We start from the raw sequence: 10,328 nt of genomic DNA, 5'->3' as shown, positions 1-10,328 counted from the left end.
CCCCCCCACCTCATGGGCCATTATTGTGTCTTGTAGGCCGTCGCGTTCTAATGTAGGTATGCTATGTATACCAGTAGTGTATGTGTGCCGCCACCGTGCGCACCAGTGTGTGTCTTTATTATTTATCGTGTACTTTTCGTTTTCCATTCTTCAATTTGATTCCAAAATACATTTACGGTGGGACGCAGAAGTAGAGAAGCAGAAGGGGGGAGTCCTTCATCGCTCTAATGGGGTGCGATGTTCTGTCTACCATCCCTGCGGCGCCCGGCGCCTCACCGTCCGTTGTTTCTACCTTAGTATTTCAGCGTAGTATTTTGAACATGAAGAACTGAAAGTGAAGAGAGAGTGAAACTTTTGGTCGGATTCGAGGGGTACCCCACTCTCCAAGTGGGTGTACAGCGAGTTGCGCTGGTACTCGCGTGTATGTAGAGAGTATTCTTTTTCGTGTGCAACGAGATTTTTAAAGTGGGTGACCTCTTGATTGGGTTTTCTCCATCGCGAAAAACCGTCAAACTGTCGTGAGCGAAACGTGTTGGTGAGCACCCTGTCGTTCACCTTCCTTTTCAAGTAGTCTAGGCCTGGAATGCCCTATTGATCCCCCGCCTCCGCCGCGCTCCCTGCTCTGACGGGGTGTGGGCGCGGGAGACACTTTGAGACCGCATCGGAGTCTCTCTGCGGCCAATTCGGTCGCGCTAATTCCCCCCTCCCTTCCCCTATAAGGATGCGTGTTTGATTAATTAATTAATTGGGGGGCTCTTGGCGTGGCGGCGGGGAGCGGCGCGAGCGACGACTTTATGGTCAAGTGCGTATAATTACCGTCTGGCTTTACGACCGTGACCCTCGGGGCTTCCGTAGTACGAGTCGTGATGGTGGCAGGAGAGGGGGGGGGGCGTACAGACAGGGAGTATGGTGCGGGGGGTATATTTAAAGCGGGTAATCCACTTCCACCCTAAACTCTTTCTTTTTTAAGCAGCGCTCAACATTTCTTTTGCATTTTTCCCATGACTTTTTAAATATGATGCTGGCTCTCTGATTCTTGGTGTCGACGGTCGTCGATCGAAAAATCGGGGCAGCAGTCAGACTCGTTGCGCAACGGTGTTCTTCTTTTCCCTCGGACAAACAGAGCTCTGTTATCTGCGGACTGCATCGCGGCTGTGTCGGTCTCCCTCTAATGCCGACATACGCGACTCCCCTCCCGGCTCGCCTCCCGGCCATCCCCGAGGTGATCCCGGAGGAGATTGCACGGAGCTGGCCGCAAGCGCGCGTTCAGAGTCCGGCCGCGTGCCCCGCCGGTGTTAAGCGGCCGGCGGGGGCGCTAAGCAGGGCCGCGGTCGAGGATACGAGGTACACGTCGCCTCCCGTCACAGAGAGGCGCACTGTTAAAAATATTTTGTGATTTCCCAACACTTTCACGATACGAGTTAAATATGAAATCACTTCTTGTGAAACACTTCTTTGTAGTCAAAAAGAGTGCATTTTGCTATCTTGGAAATAGTTGTGAACCAATCGTACTAATCTGAAGTTATCAATTTTTGACAACGAAGAAAAGTTGTGATTTCACGAATAGTTCTGGCAACATTTTTCACAACGAATTCTTCGTGAAGTTCTGACCTTTTTTTAACAGTGCGTATTCGCAATTTCTTGCATCTTGCATTCCGCGAAAAAGTTGAATGCAAGCTAAGGTGATGGTACAGTTGAAATGGTTGTGTAGCTACGATTATATACATTATCGGAGCCAATGACCACTTATTTACATGATCCTTACATTTTTTAGAAAAATGACGTATAGGAGAGTATCTTAAAATCTAGTTGTACTCAGCAGGTGTAAGCTAGGGCATCCTGTGATGCGTAGCTCCAATTGACCATTTCATAGTTGTTACAGTTTGCAGCGTTTCATTTTTCTCAGGGGGTGACTCACATCGGCACACAATTGCCACCACAGAGCAGCTTACTCGTATTTTTGCCTCTGATGCCGATTTTCTGAGCGGCAGAGTATGTGCGTAGCAGTAGTTTCCGCAGCACCGCCAAAAATCACCTAATGCTCGCCCCCCGTGAAGCTGAAAGAGGAAAAAAATACGCGGCGCGAGCTCCGCCATCTCCGCATATTATTCGGTGGAGGTCCGCCCCGGCTGGGCCGCCCCGGCTGGGCCCCGGATGTTGATAAGGGAGGCCATCTCTCGCCGCCATTTCCCCTCCTTTCCTAATGGCTAGAAAAGGAGGCGCGCGCGCGCGCCCGGGGCCGTTAGCAATGGGGGCCGCGCCCCCGCCCCCGCGCCCGCCTCGATCAAAACAGTAATGTGGGTCGTTGCAACGACTTTACTACGTGTGGCCGAATAATGACCTATGCTAAGGGGGCGCCACACGGCCCGCCCCTAGCCGCTGCTGCGACGCGGGACCGCTGTCGCTGCCGCGCCCCCTACTCTTGACCCCCGCCTGCCTGAGTGCAATTGTTCAACGCTCGGCGGTACCGCGTACGATGCACTGTTATTCAAGGAATGTGACGTCACATTTGTTTCAATGTGAAACGTGTCACATTCGTTTGAATATTGTGTCACATTCATTTGAAAGTGACTTCACGTGAATTGATGCCTAAATGGGCCCAGGCATTGGCCGATTCACGTTTAAACGAATGTGACACAACATTTAAACGAACGTGACACGATTCACATTGAAACGAATGTGACGTCACATTCGTTGAATAACAGTGTGCCTGCTAATTACCAGCCTCTTTGTCCAGTAAGTAGTCTGGCCGTCAGGCACCCCCTTCCCCCACCGCGTCCCTTTGGGAAAGGAGGGAGGGGGGGGGGAGGGCAAGCACCAGACCAAAGGCAAGACTGTCCGGAAGGGGAACCAGCGGTGTGGGGCCCATTTTCTGCCTCAAAAGTCTGGAAAATGACGTGGTTCTCGCCCGAAGGGTTTGCCGAGGGACTCGTAGGTTACGTAACGCGGCACGCCACACCCGAGTTTAATGCGCGAGGGCTAAAGAGTGTCCCTTTGGAATGTTTAGCCCACCAAGTATATTTTCGAAAGTCACAGCAACTGATTGCACCAACAAACGGACATTGCGAGAACCGAGTAGCGTTTTGTTTAATTTTGTTTGTCTGTAAATTCATCTGGATTTAAAACGTCATGTATTTATTTCACCCGCTTTGTTTCTCTCTGTAGCAACCCCCACAAGTCAACAGTGTTTACTAAACACTCAGTTTTGATTACGAGGGAGTTGTATTTCCGTGATCGTCGACGGCGTTGTGCGTCGCACAGCCAACGCAGAGGCACACCCTCCCCTTTACAGCCTCCACCTCGCTCTCCTACTCTTCTCGCCTACCTCGCCCCCATCCCGCGTCCCCCCTGCCATCTCTGCTCTCGGCTTGCTGCCCCCGGGGCAACGGGGACGTGTCAGGACAAGGGGCCCCCTCTGCTGCCATGTACGTGAGATCGAGGTGGGGGAGAGGGAGGGGCAAGCCATCATCTTAAAGTGGTTTTTAAAAGGTTCATTCATAGTCAAGGGGAACGAGGCCTCGTCTAAATTGAAAAGCCAATGCTGCTGCCTGTAGACCCTACAACACCTCCCAGGATCCCTCCCCTGCCCCACCGCCACCCCGCCCCCTGCCGCACGCATGGGATGAGCTGCTATTATTTTGGTTGGGGTAGGAAAGGGGACAGCGTTGGGCGCGGCCAGAGCAGGGGGAAAATAAATAAGTTCAGGTGTGCTCCGCGCTGGTAATGTTTCTCCCTTTTGTTCCCGAGCGTTTGTGTGTATTTGTGTGCGTGTGTGTGTGTGCGTGCGTGTCGGAGAAGATGTCCCCGGGAGGGAGACTAGCTAGATGAAAGGAGAGAAGCAGGAAAGGGGTGGAGAGTGGTGTGGGGGTAGGGAACGAGAGGGGGCGCTGGGCTGAGCTCGTCGTGGGACGTTTACTGATCGAAGCGCGTGCTACCTCTCCTTTCTCCCTCTCTCACGACTCAAATTCGCCTTCCAGATCACGAACTGGTCCGGAATGCGTTCCAAATTATCCTTTCGCGAAACACAGAACTGTCTCCCTCGCCTCATTTCTCCTCGCCAGCTCTGCTATCCTCGTTCGTCAACCCTTTCTCCTCTCCTCCTTTCCTACACGCACGTCTGCGGGCAGGCGGCGAAGGGGGGAGGGCAGAAGGTATAATGAATCATTGAAATGACGTAGGAGGAGAAGCGTGGCTGCGGTTGGAAGAGAGAGGGAGGAAAAAAGGGTGGCGGAAGTGTGGCTGAAAAGATTTATTGCTCGCAAAAATAAAATTTTTACAGAACACTGGCGTGGTCGGGCGCTGCCCTTAGGTATTGCTGTCTGACGCTCGTCGAACGACGATGCACGTCCGCTGAGACGTTTGCATCACTGTGCAATGTGTGTGCACTGTACACGTGCAGTTGCACGGCACCTTTGAATGTGGATGCTCTTAAAAAAAATGCGAGAGCTCGCCATCACGCGGCTTGCGACATCCTATGACCGTACAAAGGTTTGTGCCACGATGTGAGAGGTCTTTGTATAACGTGGTTTGTGCCAAGCGTGTTCGTAGTAATGCAGGTTAGAATGCAGCTACTCGTTTCTGACTTGCATTGACTACCGTATCGTCTTTAAAAAGGGCGGAATAGAAATAACATTACAAATAACAACCCTCTGGAAGCCCTGTCAACAAAGAAGTTGTCAAGTACATCTTAGACGTTGGCTGCAGGTGCAGAAGGAGCAGAGGCTTTCAGTACATCTTCCCGACCGCTAGCTTGTCTGTTTACTTTTTGCTAGACGTCCCGGTAGCTTCCTCTGACGACAGACCTCCGTCGGGATCTCTTGCGTTGCGATTATAAAAGATGATATATTACGACTGGAGAACGCTGTGGAAACTCTACCCCGACATTTTTTTCAATGCCTACCACCGCTCCTCTTCTCTTTCCCACTCCTTTCTTCTTCTTGGAATTTCGCGTTGGTGGTTGGGAAGTGGGATGACAGACCGAGCCCATTCCTGTTTAATTTTCCTTTTCTCTCTGAACAACTGTTGTATTTCATCGCAGTCTGTTCCGTTCAGCTCCAAGTCAACTCAGCTCATGTTCCCCTACGCATGCCTACGCCTACATATTTCATTTCCTAACCTGATGTGCGATTAATTTGGGTATGAAAGATACCTATGTTGCGGGTTTATTTTGCGATTGGTAAAGAATGCGCAGTTGTAGCACCCGTCGAGCATAGAGCACAATTTAGTACTTCCTTACAACTGTACTTGTTTGGAATAATGAAATTATACTACCTCTTTATGATGCAAGAAGATTACTCATTACAGTTACTCATAATGTTTTTGAAATTGGTCGTTCTTTTACGATCAAGTTTAATTTCAAATTTTACTAGTAAAGCCCCCCCTCCTCCCATCCTTCTTTTCCACGCGCACTCTGCTTCTAGTTAGCTTCTGCTAGCGCCTGTGCCTGACGATAATGCTCAGCCCCCCTGACCTGCACTGAACATTAAACAACCGGTGGTTCGAAGTAGGGAGCAGACAACAAATACGAGAAATGAACCCCGATAAGTATCTCTGCCGCACTGCCAGCCCTGTGCGTTGTTTTTTTTTCACTACCAAGTGTACCCCTCGGTCACCACAAATGCGGCGCACGTGCTGAAGGGGCCCCCTTGCTCTTTTTGTGAAAACATTTTCGAGCCGTTTTCCACCCACGCCACGCAAGGCTCGCCACATCGCCCAGGCAACGCCAGTCCCCCTCTGCCCCCGCCACCCACCCGGCCGACCTTGTTAATTCCTTTCCGGCAGCAGGAAATTGTTTGAGGGCGTGCAACAGCCAAAGTGGGAAGTGGACCGGGGATGCTGCAGGAGGGTCTTTCACGTTGGAAGGCCGGGACGCTGGTGTGCGGGAGGGAAAGGTGGTGGGGATTTACGAGGTGACACATTGTTGCGCTGTATGGCCTGAAGTTTTTGCGCGTTGAAGGAAAAAATCTTATTAAGCAAATCTTGTGACGGAGTGGGAGCAGGGTCCCAGGGCTGAGGCGCTTATGCCAGTGCACTGCAATGCTGAGATAAGCTAAGTTAATGATCTTACGTTGTATATTCCCGTCTGACCTCTGACCCCTACAACTTTTCTGATTTTTATAAAGATTAGTTTTGATTAAAGTGGGTGGGTCGCTTTCTCTATGAGCCCAGACGTAATCAACCGATGAAATCTGACAGTGACAATTGTGAACCACCCTACCCATGGTCGTTCCATCCTGGACGCACTTCTTTTGCACTACTGCGGCGTCCTCCCCTTCCTCTTCGGTCACCTTCCGCCTCCCTCTCCTCTGTATCTCTATCCCCTCTTCCGCTTTGCCTCCCCCCCCTCTGTATCTCTTCATCCATTTCATCCTCTTTCGTCTGCCTCTCCGTGTCTCTGTATTCCTCTCATCCCCTTTCTCATTTTTATCCCCTTTCCTCCCAACGTCGTACGATCATTTACATAAGTAGGGCTGCCTTATCCACGAGACACCACACAGTAAGCTATAGAGAGGCCGGCGGGGAAGACTTCATTCGGCGGAGTACCTTCCGTCGTATCCCACGGTTAGATCTGACCCGCTTCATATTGTTTTTCTGCCTCTAGTTTTGGCAGAACTGCCATGGCTTTTATGAACCAGCGTGCGCGCTGTCGTGTAAAAGGTACCTGATTTTCTTTTGAAGCAAACAAACTTAATTTTTTTGTGTAGAAAAAATTAAATCTTTTCGAAAGTCAATATCAGTGAAAGGACCTTTCTAAAATCTTAGTGCTCAGATTGTCAAGGCTTGGATCCATCTCAGTCTTGGAATGGCGAAAATAGATTGCCTGGTCGGTAACCACGCCCTTCGAAGCGTCATGGGATGTGCCTTTTTGACAGTCGTTAACAGTCTATTCTTCACGTTCTCTGTTTGTCTACTCTACTCTTGTTGCTTTTCTCTCCTCTTACTCTAGCAAGCCCTCAGCCAGCTCCCTTTTCCTTGGCTGGCTATTAGCATACAAACAGCCACACTTTATAGGTGCCTCGCTGGCTACAGCCCTTCTCCTAGCTTTCTTCTTTGCCTTCCTGTACTCCTGCTCTCTCTGCCAGAGGTACCGGGCGATATTCGGACGACCAAAAGTCAAATCGTGTGGTTGTCGGCTGGCTTGGAAGGCAGGGCTGAAAGTAAAACGCCTCTGAAGTGCGCGTCTCGTGGAACGGGAGGCTTTACAGAGACACCACCACGGTGGAGCGGTGCGAGCCCGGTAGGAGTGTTGCCGGGCCGGGGATCCTAATCTGTTTAGCGAAACGAGAATAATTTGGTTGTATCATCCCAGCGCGGCGCGCGCAAAAAAATAAATGAAAGTTTTCTCGTGAATCCGGCCAGTGGCCGCTCCGGGGTGCTCACCCCCTGGCCTGCGGAGCGACACGCGATAGCTAGAATATGCACCGGGAAGGTAAGGAAAACAGAATTTACCACCGCGCGGTGCTTTAATCCATTTTCAAACAGCACGAAAAGTGTCTCACTTATCAACTTAAATAAATCTAAATTTTTGAAACAATTCTCTCTAAAAGGAAACCAAAATGGGTTCTCTTAGCATAAAGAGATCTCTGAGTGAGGTTATAGCGTGAGCAAGATTCACTTTCATGCAGGAAGGAGGCTAAATAAAACGTTACGCCTGTGTCTCCATTTAGGGGCCCCACGCGCACGCCCCCTTTTTACAACGCGCTTACAACCCAGTGGCACGACAATTTAAACGCTAAACAACGGAATATCTTATGCATGCCAGGTGAACGCTGCACTCTTTGCCATTGGCTACTGGTTCCGTATTCAGCGCGCCTCCGCTTAATGCTCTCTTTTTGGCGAGCTCTTTACGGCCAGGGACAGATCCTATACAAATCACGTGCTGAGGACTGTCATATTAGCAAAGGTGTGTGTTCGCAAATGTAGTGTGCCTGAATACGGTAAGAAAATACTAATATTTTTACAAGGATGGTCCCAATCAGAAAACTGGGAGAACTACCCCCCAAAATAGTACATTGTAATGCAGATTTTAGAGTAGCCGGGGACCTAAAGCCTAAGGCAACAGAGTGATCCTGCCAAGTTTTTACATAAGTAAAATCTACTGCAGGCCTGACTGTGTTTTATTGTGGTCACTGTTCTGTGGCGTTCGGTAGCGGTATATGTACTTGTGATTTATCGTAAGAATGTTTGAAAAGTGTATACGCTACGCATTTAGTATGCATACATAGGTGGCTGTCTCGACCTCACTGTTCTTTCCTTCCGCCTGTCTGTCCGCCAGTCAGCTGTCTTGCAGAAGCTTTCCGATGCTATCCTAAGGGGACCCTATGCCCACCCTCCCGGCACAGATAGTGAACAGAGAGCGGAGCAAGTGAAAGAGGACGAAGGAGGAAGAGGTAGTGGCTGGAAAGGATCGAATAGGAAGGGAGATAGAAGAGGAGCAAGGGAGGAGACTAGGCGCCGTGACGCAGCTGCTTGAGTCGAACAAGGCGGCTGTAGATTGGATTAGCAGACGACGAGACCAGAATCAACAGCGACACAGAGGTCCGCTCGGAAAAACGTCATGCGTTCTCCCCTTCTCATGTGATTTGACCGGTGACCCAAGTCGCCTAGCTCCCTTCCCCATACGCCTTTGAGCTTCTACGTATTGGCGGTTCGGCACTGGAATCAAGATAATTCAGTTCTAATGGTGCACGGGCTTCAAATAAAGCAGTTGTTCTCATAGTGTACTAATTTCTTGGAGTTAAGAGCGGTTTCGCAAAGTTTTTTCTACAAATTTACTATAATTGTAAACGAATACTCCTCACATTTTTACAATTCCAGAACGCCTCTAGAGAGGTCCAGACAATAGTACAAAGTGCAGCAGTCAGCTAACGAGAGTCCGCACTACTGATTGGGTGTGCAGGGTGCGCGTTTGACTTGCTCCTGTTGTATTGTGACATCAGGGCAGCAGGTCAGCCGGCTAATAGCAGTAAACGAACGTGCTGAGCAACTAGGGCGTGGGATTGAGGGTGTAGGTTAGGAAGGAGTTGAAAGAAAACACAGTGAACAAATAGAGGGTCCTGATAAAGGCAGTGAAGTTAGGTACTTCAACAATTGTGTTGTTCTACGTTTACGAGGTGCAGTTTTTACCAAATTGAATTTAGGTACTACTTCTGAAAGCTAATCCTTTTTATGCCCCAATTCAAGCATAAACAGCGCAGTGTCTTTGTAGCCCAGCCGACTGCACAGTCGTCGGATTATTAGCTGAGATCACCTTGTTTTCTTTCTGATCGAATTTCCTACATACAATAAACCTACCTCTTTTTTCCCATATGTTAAGACACATCGTTGCGTTGAGACGCTTTCTTAAATTTTGAATAAACGAACATTTTTTACATCGTTTATCTACGTTGAGAAACTTTGCGTGCGTCAAGGCGCGGCACCAGTGTGATTGCGGCAGACCTTGCAAGTTACAAGCATTGCTTTTCTCCTTCCCAAAACAACAGCTTCTCTCGACACCGCGCTTGTTGGCATGCCATCAATCTGCGCCTTGCGCGGCAATGAGCCTAATTACATTCGCCTTGATGCATTAATAAATTGAATAATTAAACGCAGCCATCGCCATTAATAATGACTGGGAACAAACGGGTGTCACTCTACGTCAGGGGAGCCATTCGTCATGGCAGCAGCACATCGTGTGCGAATGTGAGCCGAACTATGACTACGGCCACTATTGCTTCTTCAAAATTACTATGTTTTTTAATTAGCTTCTTTTCGACTACCAATGAACACTGTTAAAAAGGTTAGACTTCATTAAGAATCTGTCGCCAGAACTCTTTCTGATTTTTGGTGGACACGACCTTTCTTCGTTATCAAAAATTGATTAAATTTACGATCGGTCTACAACTATTTCAAATTGAGATAGCAAAATGCTCTATTTTTGACTTCGAAGAAGTGTTGGGATTTCACAGTTGCTCTGTATTGAGCAGGTCTTGGGACATAAAAACTTTTTTTTACAGTGCCGTGCGATAACACGCAATGAGTATGTCTATTTAAAAGCCTGCGCAAAAAACCGTGTTTGGTATAGAAACGGCATAAAAATTCTACTGTAGGTAACGCAAACATTGAAATGTATGGAGCATGACGTACCATACAAAATCAGCGCGCTCTTGGTTTGCCCACAACCTCCCCCTTTCCCTCTATGTTTTGCCTCGCGTTCGCTTGCATCGAAAACCCATAGGTGCATTTCACAAAAAGTGCGTGATTTCAGAACAGGAAAAAAATGACTTTTTCACCTCGAACTCGGAGGGGGACACGGCGGCGGCGGCGGCGGGAAATAAGATCGACTGATC

Source organism: Frankliniella occidentalis, unplaced genomic scaffold, assembly GCF_000697945.3.
Source record: "Frankliniella occidentalis isolate FOCC.00 unplaced genomic scaffold, Focc_3.1 Scaffold84, whole genome shotgun sequence".
In the NCBI taxonomy this organism is placed as follows: domain Eukaryota; kingdom Metazoa; phylum Arthropoda; class Insecta; order Thysanoptera; family Thripidae; genus Frankliniella; species Frankliniella occidentalis.
Note: the sequence above shows the minus strand (reverse complement) of the source record.